This window comes from Ictidomys tridecemlineatus, chromosome X (genome assembly GCF_052094955.1).
Source record: "Ictidomys tridecemlineatus isolate mIctTri1 chromosome X, mIctTri1.hap1, whole genome shotgun sequence".
NCBI classification, from domain to species: Eukaryota; Metazoa; Chordata; class Mammalia; order Rodentia; family Sciuridae; genus Ictidomys; species Ictidomys tridecemlineatus.
This window is the reverse complement of record NC_135493.1, coordinates 84,592,845-84,620,528: the sequence shown is the minus strand read 5'-3', so window position 1 is coordinate 84,620,528 and position 27,684 is coordinate 84,592,845. Positions and strand designations below refer to the sequence as shown.

Sequence of the window (27,684 nt, the reverse complement as noted above, 5' to 3'; positions counted from 1 at the left end):
TGTTAGCATTGATTAGCACATTCATTGGCGGGAACAAGTTTGGTAGGGGTGATTGGTTAGTACAAGAGAGGGATTCGTTTGAACATTGGTTTAATCTGTGAGGGGTGTGCGTGCTAAACTACATGGTTTCCTAACATGTTATCAACCACTATAAACTACTGGGGGGTCATCTGGCATCCCAGGTATTTTCCCTGTCTCATGCTTATTGGTGGTTCCTAGGGGGTTGCCATGGGTGCTCAACTAGCCTAACTGAATCAGGGACACCTGGCTCCAAAGATCTCTCCTATTATTTACAGACAAACAAATCAGCAGGGTGGCTATGTGCCTAGGAGCTCTCTGTGGGTTTTTCCAAGGACAAGGGTCATGCCCTCTTCCTTTGGACAGGCCTTGAGGTAGACTGCTGTTATTTATTTATTTATTCAAAATGGGGTCACATCAGTTTCTCAGATGCCTCCTTGTCTTTTTCCATTCATCCACCCATGGATATCTATCTAGGTTGTTTGTACACATTTTGCTTATTGTAAATAGTACTGCAATAAGCCACTCACTGGGGGACAAACAAGGCATGATCCGCATAGGAAGCCATGACAAATAGAAAACTCATAGACTCACAGAGAATGTTGGTGGGTGCCTCGGGCTAAGGGGCAGGGGGAAAAGACAAGTCTCTAATACACAGGCATAGGTCTTCAACTATGCAAGAGGAATAAATTCTGGAGATCTTCTGAATAAATTTGTCCCATAGCTGACAGCTCTGTATGGTACACTTATCATTTGTAAACAGTGTAGATGTATGTTAGTTGTTCTTACACAGTATTACAACTTTTACACAGTATTACAAATTTTCTCAGGGAGTTCTTTCCTCTTCCTCACTCTCTTAACCTTTGGGGGACCCTATAGGGGCCTTTTCCTTAGGTCACACACAACCTTCAATGAATAAATGTAAAACATTTAGTACAGTGTGTTGTGTTTGCAGTACTGGGGATTGAAGCCTGGGCCCATCTACCACTGAGCTCCAGCGCTCGTCTTATTGATTTATTTATTTTATTATATTTTGAGACAGTTGCCAATGCTGGCCTAGAACTTGCAACCCTCCCCTCTCAGTCTCCCCAGAAGGGGGAGTTACAGGCATGAGTGCTCCACTGCTCCCAGTTTAGAACAGTGCTTGATACAAGGCAAACACTGGACAAACCTCACTTTTAATATAAACTGAACGTCTAATCTTGCATGATCAAGTCCTTTCCTCATTGTTACACTGAGCTCTTTTCTGGGTGTTACAGGTAGAGCTGGAACAGGAAGGTCATCTTGATGGAGGCACCTGTGCCCTCAGGGCTGTAAGATCACCTGAAGGCAGACAGATGTGCTGGCCCAGCCAGCGTTGCCTAGTGGAGGCTGACAGGGGAGTCGCGATCCCTCCCTGAAGCCACCTTTTAAACCTGGCACCGCAGCAGGTGGGAACCGCTGCTGCCTGGGACTGTACAAGGCGGGCTGGGTGGGGAAGGGGGACCCTAAGGGTGAGGGTCCCTGTTCCCGGGCTGCTCTGGGCTCTGGTCTCCATGTCTCCCACGGGACAGTGTGAGCGTCCCCGAGCTCAGGGACGGGTCCTCCCGCAGGCGTTAGGTGGAGCGGCCTGAGGACCCTTCCTGCCCGCGCCTTGGCCCTGGAAACCCAAGGTGGACTGAGCGGCAGGCAGGCGTGGGCACCCCAAGTAGAGGTCGCGGGAGAGAGAGCTCAGGGGCACCCCCGAAGCGCAGCCCTCGTCCCCCTCCTCCTTCAGGGGCTTCCCCTGTCCCTCTGGGATGGGGAGGTTGGCCTTTCTGGGTGTCCTTTGGTTATGGGCTGTCCTGGGTAGCAAGGTGGACGAAAGAGGCGGAGAGGAAGGGCAGCCAGAATTCAAGGGAATCGGGACAGACTCCTGCGGGGTTCCCTGCCCAGGCTTTGCTGTCGCTGGTCCCGTCCCGCCGCCCCCCACAAGGAACTGCCTAGCCTGCCCCCTGGCTGCAGGGTGGCTTTAGACAAGTCGCTTGACTCTGCCAGCCCGTTTCTTCCCACGTGGCTCCAGGAGCATATCCTCTCTGCCTTTGGATTGTCGTGAAGATCGGGTGGCAAGGCGTGTTCAGCACAATGCCTGGCTCCCGTGTAAGGACCTTGGCAACGGAAACATGACCTGTTTATTAACTTGCCCCTCGTGCAGCCTGTGAACCCCTCTACAGAGTGTGTTCTCTCTGTCCCTCCCTTCGGAGCCAGATGATGTGAGGGAACTGTAGGGGCTCTGTGGCCCCTTGTCCACCTCCTTCTTCCCTCTTATCCTGCAACTGCTGTCATGCCATGGCCCCCTTGAAGGCTTTCATGACCTAAAATCACCAGCACTGAGCTCCACATGCCCAAGGCAGTGCAAACTGTCAGGTCTTCAATCATTTGCCCTTCCTCCCTCCCCTCATGGCGTGGAGCACTCTTTCCTTCTGGAAGGGCTCTTACCTTTTGACTTCTGTGGCACTGCTCTCTTGAGGTCCTCACCTTTCTGAACAATTTGTCCAGCTCTGGTGTAACATCCTCCTCCTTTATTCAGGCTTGAATTATTTGAGTTTCTTGGGGCTTGGTCCTAAGGCTGGTCATCATTGATAGTTCATGCTCTTACTAATACAATCCCATTTATACTTCCCTCTTAATTACATGTGTCTTTGTCAATACCCTCCAGTTTAAGAGATCCAGGGAGACATAAAATGTTTAATAAATTAAGATTTTTACTCATTACAGGGAAGGAAAATACATACCATGAAGAATACAGGAGTGCATCAAAAATACCTTCTTAGGAAGCACTCTTTCCCCTTCAGTCCACACCGATCCACAAGTATGCAAAAATAGAGTAACAGAGTTTCCATCCAATATATCCAGGTGGATTTTTGAATGGCACGTGAGCAAGGACAAAGTTATGCAATTTCTCTTAAATTTGGTTCCTTTTCAGTGTTATCATACCACTCAATTTCATCACACTCTCCTCAATTGCACCCTGCAATCCTCTGAACATTGCTGTTGTCACCTCTTTCTCTCTTGCTTTTCATTTACTATCCATTGCAAAAACCATTGGTTTTGCTTTTGGCTATTTATCAATTTGTTTGTTTTCCTATCTCCACTTTCAGCATTTTTGTTCAAATTTTCATCATGGCATACTTCATATTTCATGCTTCAACTGTTTCCTCACTGGCCATTAACTTATATTTAATGGGACTTCTCTGCATTCCACATATTTCTAAGGGATGTTTTGAAAACAAGTGTTAGAGAATATCACACACACATATGCACACACATGTATGCATACACACATGTACATGCACACACAGAGAGATGCACTGATACCCTCTGTTTACATGTCTTTTCTAGGTCTTTTTAAATGTTTTTTTTTTAGTTGCAGATGGACCCATACCTTTATTTTATTTATTTATTTTTATGTGGTGGTGAGGATTGAACCCAGTGCCTCACTCATGCTAGGCAAGAGTTGTGCAACTGAGCAACCCCAGCCCTCTTTTCTTGATCTTACAAGTAAAATCAAAACTATTAACTCCACCTGTCTTCTCCCTAAATGTCAGGGCCAGTATGGGACAAGCAAGGCATTTAGTATGCAGAATTTAAAGGAATAGTCATACTTAGAGTTGTGCAATTGGAACATTGACCATAGAGAATGAGCATCTGTTTTAATCTGGAAGCTTGGCTGTGCTGGTATCTTGCCTTGATCTCAGCCCTGCCATCCTTTCACTTTCACCCTAGTCACAATAAGTGCTAACATTCACTGAGTCATTATAATCTTTTGTAATCAGTTTTATTGTCCTTTGTGCTTTTCAGGCACTGTCACTGAATTCTTGCAAAGCCCTGGTAAATCAGCTATGTATCAGCATATCACACTGCTGTCAAAAGGTAAGACCCAAAGAATTTCTATAACTTGCTGCTGTTATGTATCTATTAAGTGGCTGAGGGCCAACTGCAGGTCATGTGGTTTACAGATGAAGTAATGAGACTGCCTGACACTCACCATCTGTGATTGCCTGCCCATCGGAAACCACTCATCTCCTTCTGCTTTTTACTCTAGTTACATAAAGTGTTTTTAGTTCCTGAAGCCTGTTGCAATAACTATGACCACTGGACCTTTGTACATGCTGTGCCTTCTTTCAAGACTGACCAACAATCATGATTAGTGTATGTACCATAGCCCTTCAAATTTCAGTTCTACTGCTACTCAGTTCTTCCCTCTACCAGGTCTAACATACAGTGCTATTATGATGATCCACATAGAAATGTGCTTCTTATCATCAGAGCACTCAACACAGAATTATATTTTTATTAATATCTTACTTGATTAGTTTTAGATTATCTTCCTACCTATAAGCAAAAGGAACTATAGTACCATGCCTGATTTTACTCACCAACGAATTCTCTGGAACTAGCATAGTGCTTGGTGTGTGGTAATTTTTTGCAAAGTCTATCTGGCAAAAAAGAAAGAAAGAAAGAAAGAAAGAAAGAAAGAAAGAAAGGAAGGAAGGAAGGAAGGAAGGAAGGAAGGAAGGAAGGAAGGAAGGAAGGAAGGAAGGAATTGGCATTCTTGATAAATTGCAAGAAGAATGGCATATATCTGTGTCAATACACTGCAGCCTAAGAGCACCAGAAATACAAAAATAGTTAAATTTGGTTTGTCACTCATTGTAGTGAAGGAGAATTCATGATGTGAGGAATAGTGGAGTGTTTCAGAAAGACCACATTAGAAAGAACCTATTGTAGTTTTGAGGTTTGGGTTAGGTGATTCTGGTATTTACAATTACCAAGGGAAATGCCTGGCCTTACTGTGAGTAATAGTTCATATTATTAACAACATGGAGGCCTAGTTGTGTAAGGCCTCTACCAAATGTCAGGGGTAAATTTTCCCTCATATGACTAAAGAGAAGAAAATTTGGAGGAGTGATACAAGAACCTGAATAGGCAGGACCTGAAACACCACTTTAATGAGGACCAACTTCATCCTGATAGCAAAGAGAAATCATGCACTTTAATCTATGTGTCAAGGATGGTAGAGGGTCAGATTTTTCCCCTACTTGTAAATTCACAAGTTCCTTTGCCATACACTGATGGATTCTGACAGAACACATGACATCTGGATCAGAAACAATGAACTTTTTACTTGCAGCAAAATAGTTGCCAAAGGGTTGGGGATATATGTCAGTGATAGATCACTTGCCTAGCATGTGTGAAGCCCTGGGAATCTTCCAACACTGGAAAAAAAGAGCCCAAAAGTTGTTGCCAGAACTCCTTGCTTCACAGGATCTATACATGTCCTCTGGGGAAAATTAACGTGGACAGCTCATGCCTTTAGAATGAGCAGAAGCAATCCAGCTGTTCATGGGAGTTGTTACCTCAATCCTAAGTGTTGCTCACTACAGATAGACCTAAGAAATCCCCTGATTAAAGAATGGTTGGGGGTTGGGGATGTAGCTCAGTGGTAGAGCGCTTACATAGCACATGTAAGGCACTCAGTTTGATCCTCAGCACTGCATAAAAATAAATAAATAAGATACAGGTATTGTGTCCATCTAAAACTAAAAAAAAAATTAAAAATAAGAGTAGTTGGGGCTTTGAATTCTTCGATGACCCAGCAAAAACAAGAAAGGAGGTTCAGAGCCCATTTTGGATTTCCTCTCCCAACACTGTGTTTATAAAGGTTAAGATTTTTTTTTTAATATTTTTAATTGTTGACAGATATTTATTTTATTCATTTATTTGTATGTGATGCTGATAATCAGACCCAGTGCCTCACACATGTGAGACAACTGTTCTACCACTGAGCCCCAGCCCCAGCCCCATAAAGGTTAAGATTTGAAAGGCTGCTCATTACATCAGGAAAACTAACCCACAAGCATGTAATAATTTCTCCTGCATTGACTCCTACATTCCCCACCAGCTACTGCCCCTCTCTGCCACCCTATTAATGGTGATAGGAAATATAATATAGCCTGGGACAATCCCAATAAGAAGAGAACTTGCAAGTATGATGGTAAATTTGATAAATGAAAAGAAGAGCTCCCCAACCTCATGAGGAAGGAAGGACAGTGGGAGGCAAAAATGGTGATGTTTGGGCAGGTGAGATGGAAATGTCTGAGCCTATGGGCACTGGTGCTCCATGGAAGCATGAAAATGCCCATCCCCAAGAGACGTCATTGTGTGTAGGCAGCATGGAGATCTAGTGCAGAGTGGACATTACCCCAAAGAAGGTTCCAATCCTTCCCACTGTAAGATTAATGTTCTCTTTTCTGTCAAACTTAAACCTGTATCTTAATTTTCTAATATGTAACCAAAAAAAAAAAACCTTTTTGTTGTAATCTAAAACCTGTATTTCTTAGTGTATAGTTAGACGGAGATTGAAGCCAGGGCACTTTACCACTGAGCCACATCCCCAGTACCCTCTTTTTTAAAAATGTTGAGAAAGGATCTTACTAAATTGCTTAGGGCATTGCTAAATTGCTGAGGCTGAATTTGAATATGCAGTCCTCCTACCTCAGCCGCTGGGATTGCAGGCATGTACCAGAGCACCAGCTAGGTGGAGCTTTTTAAATTTACAAAAACATGTGTTTAAAATGTAGCCATTTGATCCCCCCCACACACACACATCTCCCTTTGTCCTCATTCTTCCAATCATAATGTGTATAGTGTACAAGGTGATTCAGTTATAACTATAGCCCTTGCCCTCCCCAATTTTAAAACTAGTAAATCAAGTAGATTGTAATCAAAACTCCTCCTAACAGAGCAAGGGGCAGTGCTACATTAGGGGAGACTTCTCACCCAGTGTGCTGGCTTGATTGACTCTGGTCAGTTGCATACCCTTCTGCAGAACTGAATTTTGCCTTGTCAAGTAACTTCTGAGCACATGTCTGATTTCTTGCCACACCCCAATATTTCTAATACCACCAACATCCATGCCTGTGTCTTAGAGAAAATCTTATCCTGTACTTCCTATGGGAGATGGGTCTCCCTGAAGTATTTGTTTTCCACGGGAATTCAGGTACTTGATCTCTCTTCTGAGAACCCAAGTGGGATTTATACCAGTCAGATACTTTGTTCTGAACTTGCTAATATTATCTTCAGATGGGTGAGCAAGTGACTTATTTGGGCTTTAGGGCTGGCTTATGACCGTTCATCAAAAACTATAGGAGGAATAACCCTGCTTAATCTGTTTTGCTCAGTATCTTGTGATATTTGTATGTGTTCATTTTATTACCTTTGCACTCTTTTAATGATTATATAATATTTATTAGTTAAGTGATAATACAATACCAATTATAGTCTCATTAATCATTTAATAATTATATTTGATGTGTACTGATTCCTTGTACTATGCCAGTTTCAATATAAGCACTCACAATAACCATGAAAAAACTGAGGCCCCCAAGAAGTTAAATGATGGCACACAAATAGTGTGGGGTAGCAGGGCAAGCTTCATGGATCTGTAACCTTATATTCCCACAGAGCAAGTGGGTCCTTGGTCTTGTGAGTTAGTCCTACCATTTTCAAATTCTTACTTATATGTCAATGAATTAATGTTTTGTAGGTGAGGTCTGATAGAACAGTGTAGTATGTGCTGGGTATTGATAACTTCTGTTCTCATGTAGTCCAGCTTCTACCACTTCCTTGCTTCCCTGAGACAAGTTCTCTGCTGCCTACTCACCCCCAAAACGCCCCTCCTTCTGCCTTCCTGTGTAACTACTACTGTACTTCCTCCTCTGGGCAGGGTCTGGGTATAGGAGCAAGGAAGGGCAGGACTGAGAGTCTAACTCATTGGGCTGGAAAACTGTGAGCACCTTTGCTTACCTTAATGGTGTACCTTTCTGAAAGAGAACAGCAAATAGAAACACCAATGATAGGTTCAGAGAGCAACTGAGGAAGAAGATGTGGAATTTTTTTCCTGATTTTTAACAAAGAACCCTACATTTTCACTGTGCACAAAGCCTCTCATTATTAAACTTGGACTGCATGGTAGAGGAGGGCCACAAAATCAGAACTGCATAACTGCAAATCCTATTTCATTTCTTTTTCTCTTCTTTCCTTTAATAAAGGGAATCAATTAAACAGGTAATATATACTCTCTTGGGATAAAATTGAAAAGTTAAAACATATACAAAGGATCTGGGTGCAATAGTGCATGCCTGTAATCCCAGCAGTTTGGGAGGCTGACGCAGGAGGACTGCAAGTTCAAAGCCAGCCCCAGCAATTTAGCGAAGCATTAAGCAACTCAGTGAGACACTGTCTCTAAATAAAACACAGAAAATAGGTCTGGGTGTGTGGCTCAGTGGTCAGGTGACTCTGAGTTCAATTCCCAGTACTGCCCCACAAAAAATATACAAAGGGATCCTATCATCCCTATTGTGGAACTGCACAGACTCCTCCCCCCTAAGACAACCACTCTTCTGCAAGACTCTTCTATACTCTTCCAGAGGTACATCACTCATATGCAAGCATATGCCTGTGTTCCAACCACTTCTTTTATATAAATGGTTAAGTTGTGGACCTTATATGTTTTCCATTCAAAGTGTAACAGGAACTATTTTGTGTGAAATAATATAAGGGCAAACATTATGGAGTACTTTCCATGCCATTGTTTTGAGTGCTTTAAACCTATTAAATTAATTCTCTCCATACTCTTCATCATACCCCAATGAGCAGGTGTTATCCTCATTTTATGTATGAGGAAACCAGAGAACATAAACTTTTAAAAGCTTGCCAAAGTTAATATGACTAAAAGAAGAAGAACCAAGACTTGAACCTATGCAGTGTAGCTCCAGACTGTATACTTCACCACTAAGCTAAATAATGTTCTACTTTTTTTCAAGAACTTAATGGTATATGGATATGTTTTCTTTTATTTGTTTAGCTTGTCCTCTCTGGATGTACATTTATGTTTTCCCCAATTTTAGGTTAGTAAATACAACACTGCATTGAATAAGGTCTTATGAAACATAATTTCATACCCCTTATAAGTACAACAAGGGATACATTCATAAAAGAAAGATTTCAGGGTTAAAGGGTAAATGCACACTCAAGGTCAATAGATATTGCTAAATTGTCCCCTATACAGATTGCATTAATTTATGTCAGCCCTAAAAATGCAACACCAACTTTGTTTCTTCATATCCTCACCAAATCAATGGATTTCAAAGGCTTGTATATTTAGTGTTGCATAGGTGACAATATTTAAGATATTTTGATAGCATTGGGATGTCACAATTTAGGAGTTGATCCACTACAACAACTATTAATATAAAAAAAATATATTGGGGCTGGGATTGTAGCTCAGTGGCAGAGCACTTACCTGGCACATGTGAGACACTGGGTTCAAACGTCAGCACCACATAAAAATAAATAAGCAAAATGAAGGTATAAAAAAGAATGTTTCTTCTAATTAAAAAATATATGTATATACTGTTCCTCTTTTCAAAAAGTAAATAAGAGACTTCTTTTTAAAAAATTTTGTAATACCTGGATCTTATTTATTTATTTATTTATTATGTGGTGCTGAGGATCAAACCCAGGGCCTCGCTTGTGCTAGGCAAGCACTCTACCGCTGAGCCACAACCCCAGACCAATAAGAGACTTATTAGGAAGTTTAGCCCTTAGTCATGATATAGTATTTTTAAATATCGCTAGATTATTTATTTTCCAATCATATTGCTTAGGATATTTTCATGTATGTTTATGAGACAAATTAGTTTATCCTTCTAAAACTGTCCTTGTCTAGGTTTGGTACCAGGAGATGCTGTGTAAAACACAAGAAGGTAGTGTACCCTCTACCTCTGTTCTCTGAAAATGTTGTGTGATATTGAAATTATCTCTTATTTGAATATAGATAGAACTCATTTATTAAGCCATTTGGGCCCAGAGATTATTTTATCAAAGTTACTAAATTACTAATTCCATTTACTTAATTTGTAAAATTCAAATCTTATTTTTACATCATCTCTTCATTTAAAATAATTATATTTATTGCCTGTCCACTTCCTCTAAACTTTTCAAATTGCTTGTCAGAAAGATCTCTAGGTATATGGTTTCCCTGCACACACCTTTTTGTTTTGTGGTACTGGAGATTTACATCTCTACATCCTTGATCTCTCTTAGTTGCACAGCCTGGCCTCAAACTTGCAATCCTCCTGCCTAAGCCTCCAGAGTCACTGAGATAGCGGCATGCATCACCACACTCAGCTCCCCCTCACCATACACACTTTTGATTCCTGATACTAGTCATTTGCATCTTTACTCATTTTTTTTTCTTTCTCTATCTCAGAAGTCTATCAGTTTTACAGATTTCTCAAAATACTGGTGAAATGTTTTTTTTAAAACTCTATTGTAGAGCTAGGGTTGTAGCTCAGTGGTACAGCGTTTGCCTTGCATGTGTGAAGCACTGGGTTCAATTCTCAGCATCACATATAAATAAATTAATAAAATAAAAGTCTCTCAACAACAACAAAAAACTATTGTATGTCATTCATGCTATGTCTTTCTTTATATTTTCTTTCTTTCTTTTTTTTTTTTTTTTTTTTTTGGTACTGGGGATTGAATTCATGGGCACTCAACCACTGAGCCACATCCCCAGCCCTATTTTGTATTTTATCTAAAGACAGGGTCTCACAGAGTTGCTTAGCACCTCACTAAATTGCTGAGGCTGGCTTTGAACTCACAATCCTCCTGTCACAGCCTCCCTAGCCACTGGGATTACAGGCATGCACCACCGTGCCCAGCTCTATATTTTCTAATGTATGCATTTTTATGGATATAAATCTCCACTTAAATTAGCTGTATTTTTCCTAGCTTGGTCTGTGACATTTCCATTACCATTCCGTTTAATATAGTTTTAAATTTGTACCCAGATGATGCAAGTCAGTCCTCAGTTTATCACTGTATTCTTAGAACTAAGTTTGTTTTTAAAATTATTTTTTTATTTCACTTGGGTTTTTTAGTTACCGCCACAGGATTGTTGGCCCTTATAACCTGATTCACATTAATCAGAATTTGAAGTCTGCAAACTTGGATGTAACATGCATCACTTAGACCTATCTCATTCACTGTTTATTTACTTCTCTCTATTAATTGTGTCTACTTGATCTGAGAAAGGCCATTTCAAGTTTTTGTTTTTCCTTGAAGCCTTTTTTCCTTTTTTCCTTGGTGGAAGTTCTCTTTTTCCAGTTGTACTTTCTTTTTCTTTTTTATCAATGTTGATATTATGTTGCTTTCTAGGGAATTGTACTATGTTGCAATAAAATGCATCCTTCTCTGGTTTCTGTCATTCTAACCTTAATCCCTTCTGCTCTAAATTTAATTCATTCTAGGATGATTTTAAGATTGTGAATCACTCTTTAAAAATGATATTCCTTTGTCTGTAATATGAACCAGGCTAGGCTAGGCTTTACATACTCAATGCAATTTTCCCTCATAGTTGGCTATGGTGATATTCCATATCATATTCATTTCAGGATGATGTTTCCATTTGAGTGAAAATAAGCCAGTCTCAGAAAAATCAAGGTTCAAATGTTTTCTATTATATGTGGAAGCTAGAGCAAAATAAAGGAGAAAGAAGAATCAGATATCATAAAGATATAGGGAAGATTAGTAAAGTAGAAGAAGATCAAGGGAGATAGAGGAAGGATGGTAAACAGGAGGAAATTCAGAATTAATTTTTTTAAAAAAATCATACTATGTGCATATATAAATATAGCATAGGTAATTTCACCTATATGTATAAGTAGAAAGAACCGGTCAACCCAGGCATGGTGTTTGCACATTTGTTATCCCAGCAGCTCTGGAGGCTAAGGCAGGAGGACTGCAGGTTCAAAGCAAGTCCCTGAATCAAAATTAAAAAAGAAGTGCTAGGAATGTGACTCAGTGGTTAAGTGCCCATGGGTTTAATCCTCACTACCAAAAAACAAAAACAAAAAAATAAAAAATAAATAAATAGCCAGGTGTGGTGCATGCATGATTATAGGTGCATGCCTATAATCCGAGCTGCTCAGGAGGATTGTGAGTTCAAAGCCAACCTCAGCAAAAAGTGAGGCACCAAGCAACTCAGTGAGACTATCTCTCTAAATAAAATACAAAATAGGTGGGGCTGGGATTGTGGCTCAGTGGTAGAGTGCTTGTCTAGCATGCATGAAGCGCTGGGTTCAATCCTCAGCACCACATAAATGTAGAATGGAGATATTGTGTCCGCCTAAAAAACTAAACATATATATATATATATATATATATATATATATATATATATGAAAATACAAAATAGGGAAAGAGGTGTGGCTCAGTGGTCGAGTGTCCCTGAGTTCAATCCCTGGTATCCCAAAATAAATAAACAAACAAATAAGTAAATAAGTAGATGAATGAAAAGGAGGTCAGTAGAGTAGTAGAAGGAGAATTGGAGGAGGGAAGAGAGTGGAACATGAACTGAAATCAAATTCTATGCATGTATGAATTTGTCAAGATGAACCCAACTACTACATATAACTATAATGCTCTATTTAAAAGTGTGTGCGTGTGTGTGTGTGTGTGTGTGTGTGTGTGTGTGTGTGTGTGTGTCCAGCTTTTAAAGCTTCTTATTGGAGGTAACATCACATGATGTTATTTGAAAGACCGGGGATGAAATGTATCTGACGTATCAATAGATGTGAGAGAGGCCTGGCACAGTGAAGCATGTCTATAGTCCCAGCTACTCGGGAACCAGTGGCAGGATAATGATGAGTTTGAGGCAATAGAGTAAGATCCTATCTCAAAAATAATAACTAAATAAATGAATAAATAAATAAATAAAGGCATATTGTGACCTATTTTTAAAACTTGTATTTTTGAATTACAAGTACCATAGACCCAGGTAAGTCACATGGACATGCTTGAATACAATAGGTATGTATAATACTGTCACTGGTGAAAGTCACCTCAGTTATTCTTTCTGTAATGAGAGCTTCCTTAGCCACTTTGTAAGGGTAGATCAGCAAGTGATAAAGTATCTTAGTCTTTATTTGCTTTTCATTCCTGAAGGATATCTCCAGGTATACAATTTACAGTTGTCATTCTTTCCTTAAGAATTTGAAAAACTTATAAGACTCTTTCCTTATATCCTCCATGCTTTGAAATGAGAAATCTCCTTTCACAAGAATTGGTGTTCCCCTATAAATAACATGTCATTTTATATTTTAGAACATGTTTGAATTTACAGAATTACTGGGAAGGGAGTAAAGGGAGTTCCCATTTATCCCACATCCAGATTTCTTCATTATTATCATTATTAACTTGTTAGTATAGTAATATTCATATCAATTAATGAACATAAGTGATACATTGTTATTAACTAATGTCTATTACTGTATTCAGATTCTGTTCCCTACAATCTCCTTTTCATATTCTAAGATCTCGTCTTGGATAGTAAATTATATTTAGTAGTCTTGCCTCCTTAGGTGTCTCTTGGCTATAACATTTCTGTAGATACCTGTGATTTTTATGCACTCAATGGTCTGAAATTAATATACTATTCCAGAGTTCTTTTAATTAGTGCTAGTAATGGTATGTCTTTCTTTTACTTTCAACCTCTCAGAATCATTTAATTTAAAATGGGTTGTTGCAGACAACATAAGGATGCTAATTTTAAAAAAATGCACTATAACAACCTCTGTCTTTTACTTGGTATTTATACAACACTCAGTTTTTCTAGTTCTAAAAAGTCTTTTTTTTATTTTCAATCCTGAAGGATATTTCCAGATATAAAATTTAGATTTCATTCCTGTCTACTTTCTTATTTCCTTGTTTGCATTTTTGCATTCCTATGGGTTACTTGAATCACTTTAGAATTTCCTTTTCTTTCCTCTCTTGTTCTTTTTCTGCCCCCTATGATTTGAATTGAAAATTTTATTAAAAAAAAAAACATTAGCTGGTGTGGTGGATTACATGTAATCCTGTAATCCCGAGCTGCTAGGATTACAGGATTACATGCCTGTAATCCTAGCAGCTCGGGATGCTGAGGCAGGAGGATCAAGTGTTCAAAGCCAGCCCCAGCAATTTTGTGAGGCAGATAGCAACTCAGTGAGACCCTGTCTCTAAATAAAACATTAAAAAAGGGCTGAGGATATGACTCAAAGGTTGAGTACCCCTGGGTTCAATCCCCAGTACCAAAAAAATAAATCAATGTATTTTTCCTCTTATTGTATCAAATATGCTTGCCTGAAAGTTTTTTAATACTATTCATCTCACACGTGTAGCATATAACTTTTATTAAAGTTGCTTTGCCTCTTTTTACATTACTGTCATTCATTTCACTTTTCTATATTCTATAATCACCTGATACATCATCACTCTTGTTATTTAAAATACTTGTTTTAAGTAAATTAATAATAAGAAAAAATAAAATATTTTGTCTTAGTTTATCCTTCCCTAAAACACTTCATGTAAGTCCAAATTTATTTAGGTAAACATTTCATATAAATCTAAATTTCTGACTTATATAATTTTTCTTCTTTGTTCAGGAACAGTGTGATTCCAGTGTATGAGAAATGACCCCAAGTGCTGTGAGACTGAAGAAAGAGGCAGACAGACTCAGAGTTGCAGAACACAGTCTTCGAGGGGACTCACTTACAGCAGTAAGAACAGTGGATCCACACAATTTGGATAGAAAGGGAGGGATTATAAAGTGTCCCAGACAAAAGTAAAGTCATCCAGACTGGAATGTACCTGGCTTATCTCAAACTAATATCAAAGACATCAGGCACTTATGGTTGTAAAGCTCCACAGTGTTTTTTTGGGTTTTTTGGGTTTTTTTTTTTTTTTTTTTTTTTTTTTTTTGTCGAATTACAGTGTGCTGGGAAACTACCTGGGGAATACAGACCAGGGGTTACTTGGGGCAGTCTTGGTAATATAATTCAAAATCCTTACATTCTTGTATACTTTTTCCCCCTATTTCTGCAGGGGAAGGTCTGATGTTGATAATACTCTCAATTTTCTTTGAGAGAGAAAGTATTTATTCTACAATGTTAAAGAATAATTTTTGCTAGGAATGTAGTGATCCTAGGTTGATAAATTATTTTTTTACACTAGAGATTTCCTCTTTTTTGGCACTGTAAATTGAATCCATGAGCACTATACCACTGAGCTCTATCCCTGGCCCTTTTAAATTTTAATTTTGAGACAGGACCTTGCTAAATTGCTGACACTGGCCTTGAACTTGCAATTCTCCTACCTCTGCCACGTGAGTCACTGGGATTACAAGTGTGCACCACTGCACCCAGCTCCCCTACCTTTTTTTCTTTGCATGACTAGTGACAAGAGTCCATAATTATTATCCTTGTTCCTCTTCAGATAAGAGTTTTTTCCCTGGTTTTCAAGATTTCCTCATTGTTGTTTCCATTCTGAAGTTTGAATGTGACATGCAATGATGTAGCTTTTTTCTTTTCTTTCTTTCTTTCTTTTTTTTTTTTGTTTTTATATTGTTGACATCCTCTGAGCTTACTATAGGTATGATTCAGTACCCATCATTAAGTTTGGAAATTTCTTTCATTATTCCCTCAAATATTTCTTCTGCTCACTTTTCTCTTTGTTCTGGTTTTCCAATTTGGGGTATATTATGTATTATGAATTATCCCAAGGTTCTTGAATGTTCTACCCTGCTTTTTGTATTTTGCATTTTTCTTTTTGAATTTAATTTTAGGAAGTTTCTATTGACCGATCTTCAAGCTCAGTTATTCTTTACTTAACCAGGTCATATCTACTGCTCCCATCAATGGTATTTCACAGTATTATGAATTCTGGCATTCCTTTTGATTCTGTTTTATAGTTTCTATCTACTTTATCTATTTGTTCCTGCATGTGTCTGTTTTATTCCATTAGAACTCTTAACATGTTAATCATTATCATTTTAAATTCCCCATCTGATAATTCTAACATCTGTGACATAATAGATTTGATTTTAATGCTTGACTGTTTTTTCCTTATATTTTTCTTGTTGAAAGTTGTACATGTTTTTATCAGGAAGTAGGCACAGGAGTAAATAGGCATATGATATGTGGATTTATGTGAATAGGGATAGGATTTGGACTTTGTTCAAAGTTTCCTGTAGCACGAAGATTCAAAGTCTGCAAATTCCACTGGTGCTATTGCTTTTTGACTTTGGTATTCTCTGAAGTATTCTTGCTCAAAGAAAGTTTTGTATGTTATACCTCTTTCAGCTCTAATCTAGTGTTATTTTAGAGGATATACCTTTTGGTATTGTGGAAAGGTATGAGGAAAAAGAGATCATTCTATAATCTTCCATGTATAATTATAATGTACCAATTAAAATTTAATTAAAAATAAATAAATAATAAATCTCAGTGCTTTTACTGAAATTTGTCCCTGGCTTGTGACCTTCAGAATTTTGTCTCCACCCATGCCTTAAATGAGAACAGAAAGATATAAGCAACTTGAGTAAGAATGTCCTCTCCTTGGCTCTAAACAAGGCTCTGTAAAGTGTTTCCCCTGGAGATTTGGACTTTGTTATGGAGAAGGCTCTGGAAGTGTTCCACAATGATCATTCTTTCCTATCAGACAACTAGGGGACTACTGAGATCTCCACTGTCAGAACCTAATTGGATTCCTAGAGGTAAAAACCCATGGGACTGGACTGGGCCTGTAGGTCAGTGGCAGAGCGCTTGCCTGGCATGTGTGAGGCACTAGGTTCGATTCTTATACCACATAAAAATAAATGAAATAAAGGCATGCTGTCCATCTACAACTACAAAACATTTTTAAAAATCAGGGGACTATTGTTCACGCACACCCAGGAGTGTACCCCTCTGAAATTATTCATTGTTATCCTAGTCCATATTTCAAAATTACAGTGTGAATTTCTAGCCAGTTACAGCTCAATTAATTTCTGTTCCTGTTAACCAGATCTTGGTTGTGACTCTCTGGACTCACCTGTTCCTTAAATTTAAGGATAGTGGTTTGCCCTGACAACTTAATTGTCTGATGGGACCAAGAAAATTCACTGATTTTTAAGTTTACCCAGCTTTATTTTAAAAACGAGAGTTGCAAATTCAAAGCTCTTTACATGTCAGTACCTCGCTGGTTCCTCAAAAATACATGAGTATTGTTTTTAGCTCCCAAATACTCACTCTTTCCTGAAACTGATGATTCAAATGCTTAACCTTTTATTTTTTTTTTTGTCCCATAACTCCCTAAATCTCTGTTGATTTTTGTTTACTTGTTTTTCCTTTTTTTCCAGATTGAGCATATTCTGTTGATCTATATGTAATCAGGTTCACTGATTCTGTCTTCTGTTCTTTCCACTCTACTATGGAACTCCAGCAAGTTTATAATTTTTTTTGTTTATTGTACATTTTATTTTATAGCTTCCATTAGTCCTTTTCTATAAGCTCAATAACTTGGTAGGGATTTTCTATTTTTTGCTTACTTCACAGCAATCCTTAATTATTCTTCAATCCATTTTATACTGACTACTTTAAAATCTTTGTGAGATTCTGCTGGTGTCAGTCAATTGTGTTTTCTCATTTAAATTGTGATTTCCCTGTTCTAAATATGATGAATCATTTTCTTATAGGCCTTGCATATTTTAGATATTACATAAAGAGACCATTGATCTTTTTGTATCTTTCTATTTTTACATGAAGATTTTTTATTAAGGTTTGGCCTATTGGTACTGACCTTCTTACATGCTTACAGTTCCAATACATTTAATTTTATGAGCCTTTGCAACACACTTTTGAACTGCATTGTTCTAAACATACCTGAGCCCCTGATGAACTGTGACTGGAGTTGCCTATAGGGGCAGAAAGTGCTTTCCAGGGCCATCCAGTGTCAAATTAATTTGGGAGTGTGGGGCTATGGACCCATAGAATATAAAACTTTTCCCCTGGCTTGTTTTTCAGTTATCTGATATCACTGACCCTCTTATTCTTTATCTACCAGTTTCTCTAGGGGAAGAAAATACATACATTAGTCATCTGTTGCTGGTGGTTGGATAGCCAGGAGCTACAGATCTTGATATCTCTCTGCTACTTGGTAGAGAGTCCAGAGACTCTGCAACTTGTTCAGCACTTGCTACAGCGTAGATATCTGAGAAACGCCAGGCCTGCTTGCTTTCTACCACTAAAGTAAGTGACTGGTCCAGATCCCTCAACTGTTCCAGATTTTCTTACACCACGACATTTGTGGCTCCCTTTTGTGCATAAGAATGACAATATTGAGCTAGGGTTGTGGCTCAGTGGTAGAGTGCTAGCCTAGCATGTGTGATGCACTGGGTTTGATTCTCAGCACCACATAAAAATAAATAAATAAATGAAATGTCCATCAAAAAGTAAAAAATATATTTTAAAAAGTCACAATATTATATACAGTAGGATGTCTCAATATTAGTGTTATTTTTAAATATTTTAAAGATGAATCTGAATATTTATTTATTTACATTGGTAGTAGGTATTGAATCCAGTGGGGCTCTGCCTCTGAGCTACATCCACACATTTTTTTAATTTTTTTTTGAGACAGGGTCTCACTAAGTTGCTGAGGCTGGCTATAAACTTGTGATTGGCCTCTCCAGTAGCTGGGATTATAATGTATGATATCACACCTAGCTATATATTTATTTTTAAGAAATAAATATATATATATATATATGTTTGTCATTTATAATTGCAGCTGTGAATGTGATGAAATGGCTCATTATAGTCCTTTCAATCACAGAAAGTAAGAATGCTGGATAGGGCTGGAGTAGTGGCTCAGTGGTAGAGTTCTTGCCTAACGTGTGAGGGAGGCACTGGGTTTGATTCTCAGCACCACATATAAATAAATAAATAAATAAATTAATTAATTAATTAATTAATTAGTTTATTTAATTTAGTTGTCCATTGACAACTAAAATACACATAATTTATGCAATATTATACATATATGCTATATATGTGTTCATATATAGGTGAGTTTATGCATATATGTGTGTGTATATATATAAAGAGAGTAGGATGTATAAATATCTATAATTTATATATAATATATACATATGTTTATATGTTTTATATATTTATATATGTATTATACATACATATATTATAGACATATATAATATACATATATGTGTGTGTATGTGTGTGTATAATTTTTCAAAAGAATGCTGGATAAAAGAAAAAATATTCTGGTTGCTCTCCTGCTGCCCTGAGCTGAGTAGCTTTCTTTTCCACACCATCCTGCCATGGTGTTCTACTTTATCTCAGGTCCAGGGCATTGGAGTTGGCTGACTATAAACTAAAACTTCTGAAACCATAAGAAGTGAATCTAGTTCACTGATTTTATCTTGACTGAAAACAGAAGTCCCCTTTCTTTTCTATGTAAGCATTCTTAGACCAATTATTAGCTTCTAGTATATGAGAAAATAATTATGTAACAAAGCCTTGAACCTTTAAAGACAGTGGGAGGGAAACCAGTTTCTATGTTGTTAGACTGCTTATTCAAGGAGTATTATGAAGAAATTCACAGAGTCTGAAACTGAAGCCTCCTACAGACTTACAGTAAGAAAGAAACTGGACCTCTTGCCAACAGCCATATGAGTGAGCCATCTTGGAAATTGCAGCCTTAGCCCCCAACTGGACTGCAGCCTTATGGTATCCTCTGGGAGAGAACCACACATCTAGCCTGCTACCAACCTCCTGATACATATATATTGTGTAACATATATAGTGTGTATATTTATATATATAAATATATACCTCACATTTGAAATTAAAACAAAATTTTTCTTTGAAGTGTTTTATTTTCTCAATATAACAATCTCATTAGAATATTTACAGATATGAGCAATTTGTTTATTTCTATGAAATAAAATTGTTTATTACACTGAAAAAATTATTCTCTTTAAAGGCATCATAATTTCTTTCGTGTCCAGGACATCAGTATAAAAAAAAATCCGGGCTGGAGTTGTAGCTCAGTGGTTGAGCACTTGCCTCACAAGTGTGAGGCACTGGGTTCAATCCTAGCACCAAATAAAAACAAATAAAGGCATTCAGTCTATATACAACTAAATTTTTTTTTAAATCTGGAAGATAGACAAGATCACCAAGGGATATTTTACTAACTTGTACTTCTTTTTTCCCTCAGAGAATTTACTGGAATCTAAACTTCCCTGAGTGAGAGGATGTCATTCCATGGACAAAAATCCACTAAGCAACAGAGAAGACAACAGCACTTTGGAAAATACATGAGGCCAGGGAAACCTAACTTAGGGTTCAGTCTTCCAAACCAGGCAATACTTGAGTAGTTAAGATATCAGGTACTAGAAAGGCAGAGAGAAGTGACACATATAAGGTGTATTTCTTCCTTGAGGCATTTGTCCACACTTAAGCTATAGAGAACCTGTAACCAAGATGCTCAACAGACAGCAGTTAAAATCTCAGTGGACTTCTCAGTGGTCCCTTGATGTTACATGATAAAGACCTGAGTTCATCCCATCTGGACCCCAAAACCTTGGCAAGACTTTATCATTTTACTGTCTCTATATGGGGCCATTTCCAGAGTGCCATATACTTGGATTCATACAATACATAGTCTTTTCAGACTGACTTCTTTCACTTAGTCATTCATTTACATTTTCTTCATACCCTTTCATGACTTGATAGCTCATTTTTTTTAGTCCAGGATACTATTTCATCTTCTAGGTGCACTAGAAGATGAATTATCCTCTGTACTACTGAAGGACATCTTGACTGCCTCCAAGTTTTGGTTGCTATGAATAAAATAGAATAAATCTTCTTATATAGGTTCTCATGTGGAGTTAAGTTTCAGCTCCTTTGATTAAATACCAAGGAATGTAATGGATGACATGATAAGTGTATGTGTATTTTGTAAAAAATTACCAAACTCTTCCAAAGGGGCTGTATCATGTTACATTCATACCAATATTGAATGTGTTTCTGTTGCTCCATATTTTCACCAGCATTTGGTGTTCTCACTTTTCTGAATCTTGACCCTTGGAATAGGCATATAGTGGTACTTCATTGTTTTAATTTGCATTTCTTCAATGGCACATGATGTTGAAAATTTTTCATATGCTAATCTTTTATTAGTACATATTTTGTGAGATGTTTGACAAGGTCTCTGACTCAATGTTGTAATCATTTTGTCTTATTTTTGAGTTTAACTAGTTATTTGTATAATTTAGATAATAGGCCTTTATCAGACATAACATTGAAAATAATTCCCTCCCATTCTATGGGTTGTACTTTTTATTCTCTTAAAAGTCTTTCACAGACCAGAAAATTTTATTTTTCATACATTCCAGCTTATTAATTATTTCATTCATAGATCATGCCTTTGCTGTATTATCTAAAATGTCATGACCAAAACCTAGACCATCTAGATTTTCTCCTGGGGCTGGGGATGTGGCTCAAGCGGTAGTGCGCTCGCCTGGCATGCATGCTGCCCGGGTTGGATCCTCAGCACCACATACCAACAAAGATGTTGTGTCCGCCGAGAACTAAAAAGTAAATATTAAAAATTCTCTCTCTCTCTCCTCTCTCACTATCTCTTAAAAAAATAGATTTTCTCCTGTTATTAATGGGTACTGATTATTGTCAAATACTTTATCTGCATCTTTATATGATCATAGGAATTTTCTTCCTTAGTCCATTGATCTGATTAATTACATTAATTTATTTTTGAGTGTTGAACTATCCTTCATGAATGGGATAAAGCCCATACACTTAAGATATATATTATTTATATATATATATATATATATATATAGTTGGATTCAAGGTGCTAATGTTTTGTTCAGGACTTCTGCATCTATGCTTACTAGAAATATACACTTGCATATCTTCTTTCCTATCATTTCTCCACTGGGTTCTGGTATTAGAATGATGCTGACCTTGTAATATGGGTTAGAAATATTTTTTGTCCTTCTTCTCTGAAAGATATTATAAAGCATGAGTATGATTTCTTCTTAAACATTTGATTGAACTCTACAATGTCATATCTGGGTCTCATGTTTTCTGTTTGGGAAGGTTATTAGTTATAGATGTAATTTCCACAATAGTTGTACACCTACCTATTCAGATACAGTGAGTTTCAGCAGATCATATCTTAAAGGTCCATTTTATCAAGGTTCTCAAATTTATTGAAGGAACATGGTTTAGAATATTACTTTGTTATCCTTTTCATGTCCATGTGATCTATATTTACGTATTTTCTTTTTGTTTCAGATATTAGTAATTTGTATCTTCTCTTGCTTTCTTAGTTAGCTTGCACAGAAACTTATCAATTTTATAGAACACCTTTTAAAAACAATTTTTCATTTTGTAACTGTAATCTTTCAATATTTTCTTTTCAATTTCATTGATTTTTTTATATTTTTTATACTTGCAGATGGACAGCACACCTTTATTTGTTTAGTTTGTGTGTGTGTGTGTGTGTGTGTATGTGTGTGTGGTACTAAGGATTGAACCCAGTGCCTCACACATGCTTGGCATGTGCTCTGCCACTGAGCTACAGCCACAGCTCAAATTTCATTGATTTTTTGTTCCAATGATATAATTTATTTTCTTCTGTTTACTTTAGATTTAATTGGTTCTTCTTTTTATCTCATCCTAAGGTACAAGTTTAGATTGTTACTTTAGATTGTGTGTGTGTGTGTGTGTGTGTGTGTGTAAAAGATATTAGAAGAATAAAATCAAAATAATCAAAGAAGACCACTTACCTCCATAGAAGGCAATCTGTTATTACTATGAAGACATATTTTGAGACAGGTGGAAAACATTGTTGGAACTTTCCTTGGTGTTCTGGAAGGAAATGGGCTGGGCACTGCAGGACCTCATGGGAACAAATGCTCCTCAGATTTATTCCTGTGATTAGGTGGTCAGTCATGCTGCCCAAATGATGAGCATGACAGCACCTCTGAGTATGGAAAGGTCATTAAGTCTCCCAGACTTGTGAATATGAGTGTTGGGCCCTGTGCTCATGTATCAGTGCTTAACAGTTCTTGTGAACCCACTTACCTCTTGTGACCCTAGCAAATATCATACGTGGCAAGGACAAGCATCAGTTCTCAGCTACTATTTTGCTCTAACCATTGTCAGCAGCACAGAATCAAAATATGTCCCCTTCATGACTTGGAATATATCTCACACTATTTTGTGCAAACAGTCAACCTCTTTTCCTTCCCACATAGTTGTTTGCCACAGTGATCTTGGCAAAACTCGAAAGTGGCTATGATCCATGGCACAGGGAAAAATTAATGCACAGGAAGCCATCTATCAGAATGCTGAGCAAAAGAACTTGACCTCTGCTCTGTGATCCTATAGTCTTTCATGTATAACATGGAAAAAATGTCAGTTATTCTGTTGTAGAACCATTGTGGGGACTGAATAATGTAGCACTTAGGCAGAGTGCCTAGACATAAGTGAGGCTCATTCCTTGTGAGTTTATTCTCTTCAGTCTATATTCAAAACTTCACCTGACAGTGTTCTTGACCTACAAGTTCTGCTTCTGCCATCTGACAGAATTTGTTGATTGATGGCCAAATAGCCACAATTACAAGGGCCCAAGGGTAAAAATAAATAAATAAAACCCCTAATTTAGTTCAAAGAAGAAGTATGTCTAGTCTCAGGGGAAATTTAAGATTTTTCCAAATCATTCATATCTACACCCTTTTCAAATGATGATTTTTCCAGCCTCTCCTGCAGCTAAGGGTGACCAGGAGATTCAGCCCTGTCCAAAGAGGTACACAGAGACTGTGTTTGGAGCTTCTGTACAAGAAGCTGTGTCATAATCAGAGGGATGGATGTGAGAGAGGATGGTGGCAGTTGCAATGCCATAAGGGAGACTGGAGATATTGCAGCCACACTGTGAAATGCACAAGAGTCAACTTGTTAAAAATAGTTGAGCTGGAGGATGGAAGCCTCAGTGTGCTTGTGGCATCTCTGATCAGCCAAATCAGTGCAAGTGCACCTCCAGGTTTCCCATCAAAAGAAAAAAATGGTCAGGCTGTTGGTATCATTGCCTCTGAACTTTTCCTTACTCATTTAAAAATAAGTTTTAGAAATATAGGTGCCCTGACTTGCATTCCCAGAAATTCTGATCTTATCAGTTTATATTGTGGTGTCTTTAGGTATTTAAAATGTATTCTGTCCTTGCATGGTGGCACATGACTATAATTATAGCAGTTCAGGAAACTGACACAGGAGCATGAAAAGTTAAAGCCAGCCTCAGAAATTTAGCAAGGCCCTAAGCAACACAGGGAGACAACACTCTGAAAATTAAAAACAAAAACCAGGTCCTGGGGATCAGTGCTTAAGTGCCCCTGGGTTCAATCCTCAGTCCCCCTCCCCAAAATGTTTTCTGTTGTAAGAACTGAGAAGCAGACACATGACAAGCTTTAATATCATAAGACACAGGTAGACGACATTTATCTTCACCAATCACGTAAGTCAATTAATTCTATTTCATCTGCATATGCTACTGTCCCCTGCCTTCATGTCATGTTAATTAATCCATATATACCACAAAACATATCCCTCAAAGCAAAAGACAGCTTTCAATGATGCTGTAAAAACATAATACATGCCACTCTTGATTCTCAACAATTACAGATAATTCCTTAACATTTTCAAGATTAAAACATTTTCTGAGGGAAAATGTTTCCCTGTTGTCTTATCCAAGTACTAATGTGTTTACCAACTCCAGGTTGCTCCAGTCTGCTGCATTGCAATTGGTTGCTGTGCCTATTAATCCTCTGTAGAATTTACTCCCCCTCTCCTCTTTCTTGGGAGAAGTGAGTCCTTTGTTTTGTTGAATGTCCCCTGCTGGATTGGGCTGATTTCTGTTCACTGGCAATGTTTAGCACATTCCTCTGTTTGCTGCCTTTCTTGTCAATTGGGAGTTGGGTCTAGAGTCTTCATCACACTCTGGAGTGATCTTTCCCCAGAGGCAGTGTTGCTTAAGTCCATCAGGGGACACAGACTCTGTGGATGTCTCTGCTGTGTAATGCAAGCATGTCTTTGTGGTCACTGTGTCACTTGAGGCTCAAACTGGGGATGTTTGAACTCTATGTTCCTTTTTCACTAGTTAGATGCAATTCTTCTCTGATGAGAAACTTGCTTTATCCCCTAGTTGCTATCCACATGTTGTAGTGCATATGCCATGTGGAGAGTGATTTGTTTTTCAATGTGCCTGTTTACCTAATTTCTAAAGAATGAATTTATTCCCAGCACTTAAAATTTTTCATTTTTAACTGACAAAAATTGTGTGTATTCATTGTGTGCAGCATGTTTTGAAATATGTATACGTTATGATTGGCTAAATCAAGCTAGTTATCATATGCATTTCCTCACATACATACCATTTTAGTGGTGAGTACACTTAAGAACTACACTTAGCAATTTTCAAGACCTAGAATTGCAAGTGATAGAAAGGATCTCTCTTTTTTTTTTTTTTTTGTAGATCTACTATGGACTCCAAATGTAATCACATTTGATGTGTTTACATATTGTCCGTTATTATTCTTGTGGACATGCAAATTTTCCTTCATGATGTAAACTCAAATTCCAAATTTGCCTCCTGGAACACAAGGGCAGTCACAAGGCAGGTGCTTAGCACATGTGTGCTGAAAGTGTGCTAAGTGACTTAACTGTATTGATGTCATACTTGATTGTTACATGATAACATTACTTTATTCCTCTCCTGGATGTTTAAAACTGAAACTACCACTTGGCTGTCTTGACAGAGACAATTCTTCTGTCTCCAAATGTAGTTATTCAAGTGTTACTACATTTGGAGACAGAAGAACTGAGGCTCATTCTTCCTTATTGGACCTTTCTACTTTGTTGGGAAACAAGTGACCGCTGTTCAGCTCATGGATTTGATTGTCTCTGAATTTGCAAACTTGATCTCTTCACATTACTATCAATTCATACTCCCAGTGTTTGCCCTGTGCTAGCCCATGGGGTCATCTGTTCCTGCTCTACTTCCAGAACCTTGTAGTGCTCTAGTCTCTTGATACTTAGCACTTGTTTAGCTATAAGTTTCTGATTTCTAACATAGGAGTTAGAACTTGCTGGCCTATGTCATGGTAAAATGAGCTTGACCCAAAATTGTTAGCATATTGTAAAGCATGAATATTCTAGGTTGTATAAAACATTTTGACCCATGATTACTTGGTGCCTTAGTATCTTAATTATACTCTAATAAAATAGTTGAAACCAGTTAATTTATAAAGACAAAACAAATTCATATTCATGTTTCTAGTGGTTAAAGTCCAAGCTCAAGATTAAGAATGTTTAGTATCATGTGAAGGCCCAGTCTCTGCTTCCAACTTGGTTCTTGGGTCTGTATTCTCCAGAGGAGCTGAATATATTATATGTTATATGTCCTCATATAACTGAAGACAACAAAACAGAAGATGCTGTATACTGTGTGAAATCTATTTTATTAGGATTTTAAATCCATTCATGAAGGAATAGCTGGCACACCCAATCCTCTCTTGATACTATCCCACGCCTTGATATTATTATATAAGTAATTGTATTTTGATATGAAATTTTGAAGGGACCCATACATTCAAATAAAAGCACATGTGTATAGGCTGTCACCTAGGAAGTGTTAGATTAAATGTTGGAGTATTAGACAATCTCTTGAATTTTCCATATTACTCTGAAAGATTAATATTTTTTTTTAATTTTGTAATTTCTTTTTTTTTTAAAGATTAATATTTGCATAGGGATTTCTGGCCCACATGCAAGAATTGTTTTGCTACCATGTTTATCTATAGACCCACTCTTTACATACCTATTTTTTTCTTTTTTCTTTTTTTTTTCTGGTGCTGAGTATTGAATCTAGGGTTGCTTTACCACTGAACTACATACCCAGGCCTTTTTCTTTATTATTATTATTATTATTATTATTATTATTATTATTCTTTACTTTGAGACAGGGTCTTACTAATTTGCTAAAGGTCTCTCAAAATTTTTGAGGCTGGTGTACAACCAAAGACATGAAAAACTGTGATCTTAAAAAATAATTGAGGCTGATCTTAATCTTGTAACCCTTCTGCCTCAGACTCCTAAGAAGCTGGGAATACAGGTGTACCCCACCATGCCCATCCTCTTTCTACACTTTAACCCCCAAATTATACTACAGTTAGCTAGAAGTTGTCTAACTGGTAATTCATTTCTTGCTGAGGGTGATTCTACAAATTTTATTGTAGCAGTTTTTAGTACTGGTAGAAAACTATAAATGCAAAGTGACTAATAATTTCAGATTTAGACTTATTCATGTTTTTCCTGTTAATTGCTTGTGAACTGGCCTGAAAACAACAGCACTATAGTCTTGCCTCTGGTTTTGTAGCTTCTTCTTCACCTAACACTGTAAGCAGTAGATGAGTAACTTTCCATAGTACACAGAATGGGCATTGCAGGAAATGAAGCCTGCCTCAGAAAGGAGATGCATTGTTTTCCCTCTTAACCTCAAACTTGGGCTATTTTTAGATAGACAGTTCCCATAGTTGGCTGTCAAGCATAATAGCCTGATCTCTCACAATCTATTATAATAGTGATAGGTACAAGCTATTGTAAATGAAGCTGTTGAAGCATCATAATTCCAACCTCTGTGGTTCTTTGTCACCTCTATACATCCTTGCATCCCCATATT

At 37.6% G+C, this 27,684-nt stretch overlaps 1 long non-coding RNA gene across 1 annotated transcript in view; it reads left to right on the top strand.

The window, feature by feature from the left end:
* The window catches only part of LOC120890719 (uncharacterized), a 135,739-nt gene extending 114,693 nt beyond the window's left edge, over positions 1-21,046 (top strand). Inside the window, exons 2-5 of the long non-coding RNA XR_013431586.1 lie at positions 3,838-3,909; positions 14,529-14,642; positions 17,965-18,149; positions 20,143-21,046. This is a non-coding gene — a long non-coding RNA (uncharacterized LOC120890719). The remainder of the gene's footprint in view (positions 1-3,837; positions 3,910-14,528; positions 14,643-17,964; positions 18,150-20,142) is intronic.
* Positions 21,047-27,684: the final 6,638 nt, after the last annotated feature.